We start from the raw sequence: 2,175 nt of genomic DNA, 5'->3' as shown, positions 1-2,175 counted from the left end.
AAAAAAAAAAAAAAAAAAAAAAGAAAAAAGCCAAGGATTGGTTTTGTGGAGGCTCAGTATGGTGCTAGGGAAGGGGGTGCCTCTCTGGGCCCATGCTGAGGCATCCCTTCTCCCTGAGGTACCAGCCACACAAGTACAGTATAGAATAGAGTTTACTTAGATTATGGGGAGGGGAGGGGAGGGAGGGGGAGTAGAGATAGAAAAACGGAGAGACAGGAGAAGTGGCTGTGGGGAAGGAGGGGACTGGGGGATTGGGGACTGGAAGAGGGGATAAGAGGAAGAGGAGAGTGAGCAGGGGCAAGCAGCTCCTTTTGTAGTCAGCCAGACTGTTGCCAGGGAACTTTGAGGCGGAGCCTAGAAATGCTGACAGCAAATACCCTTCAAGATGTAGATTTGTTGACAGTTTGCCGTTGTGGTATAAATGGGGGATCCAGATTCTACTGTTGGTGACTCAAGCTGCTTGCATCTTACAGGGAAGGGATAAATCCTTCATTTTTTAGACAAGTCATTCTGACAGTGTGAGACATTTATATACTTTCTGTATTCAAAGCTGAAAAATCTTCATTTAAACCACAAGGTTAAGTCCAAGAAACAATTGACAGTAAATAGAAACTCAAATCTGATATGGTAGCATAACCTGTTAGCTAGCATGTGCGGGTTAAGATCTCCCAACCCTGGATATCTAAGAATGATCATTTCTTAAGACATGCATGCTCAGCTGAACCGTTCTGAGTTTGCCTGGGGCTCCTTGTGAGGCAAATGGTTGAAGTAAAAACTAAAAGACAGCATCAATGACGAGTCAGATCCTTCAAGAATGATTAAAAAAATTGTGTGTGTAGGTGTCTTGCTTGCAAGTATGTCTGTATCACTTGTGCTCCTGAAGCTTATGGAGGCCAGAAGAGAACACCCTGGGACTGAGACTACAGACAGTTGTGAGCTGCCCTGTGGTGCTAGGGCTCAAAGCCCAATCCTGGAAGAGAGCTGCCAGTGCTGTTAATCTTTGAGTCATCTCTTTATACCCAGAAATGATTTTTTTTCCTGCAAAAGGGTTTCACGTCGCTGCCATCTAACTGACTCTCCTGCCTCGGCCTCCTGAGTGTTGGAATTAAAGCTTCAGCCATCACACCAAGGCCATCATGGTTTCTCCTGATACTGAGGGTATAATGTACATGGTGCTAGTGCTAGGAATGGTATTTGCGGTCACTGAAGAAAAGACAAAATGAGCACCACCATAGTTGGGGTGCTGGCTGATAGCAAGTGGGTTGAGACATGGAGTCAAGAAATGACAGGGAGCTGGAGAGATGGCTCAACAGTTAAGAGCACTAACTGCTCTTCTGGAGGTCCTGAGTTAATTCCCAGCAACCACATGGTGAGNCCTATTCAACTGCAATGGGATCTGATGCCCTCTTCTGATGTTTCTAAAGACAGCTACAGTGTATACATACACATAAAATAGTTCTGGGGGGGGGGGGGAAGACATGACAGCCTGGCCCTTGTGACCAGTTCTAGAAATCTGAACTATAGCAATGTGTTTCCTTTTCATTTCTCCCTCCTCCTCTCCATTCTTCCGGAGAATTTTCTGGTCTGTAGTTCAGGCTACATAGATCTTTCTGCCTCCGGAGTTCTGGGGTTACAGGTGGCCAAAGTGGGAGCTGGGTAGTCTGATTTGAGCCTGAAGTATTTGTTGACTGTTGCTGGTGATAATGTGTGGAAGAGGATTAGGAGGGCAGTGACTGGGTTTATTACGTAGATACTAGGTCTGGGCTTTTATCCTGTACTTTGTGACCAGGCAAGATGGTCGAGCAGGTGAGGAAAAGCACTTGTCCCACGTGCAACAAGGGTGCAGCCTTCTGGGCACATTTGGTGTAAGAAAAGAACTGATGCCGGGTGTGGTGGCGCACGCCTGTAACCCCAGCACTCGGGAGGCAGAGGCAGGCGGATTTCTGAGTTCGAGGCCAGCCTTGTCTACAGAGTGAGTTCCAGGACAGCCAGGGCTACACAGAGAAACCCTGTCTTGAACCCCCNCTCCCCCAGAGAAACAACCTAATTCCTGACCCCCCCCCACACACACACACCCTCATAACTTGGTGATTTCTTCTGCAGTTAGAGTCATTAGAAGGGAACTTTGAAGAATTGAAAAGCCTTCTGACTTGCTGCCTCCATCAGCTCTTGACC

The sequence above is a fragment of the Mus caroli genome, chromosome 9 (genome assembly GCF_900094665.2).
Source record: "Mus caroli chromosome 9, CAROLI_EIJ_v1.1, whole genome shotgun sequence".
Classification (NCBI taxonomy): domain Eukaryota; kingdom Metazoa; phylum Chordata; class Mammalia; order Rodentia; family Muridae; genus Mus; species Mus caroli.
The sequence above is the reverse complement of the archived record's forward strand: the minus strand, read 5'-3'. Positions refer to the sequence as shown.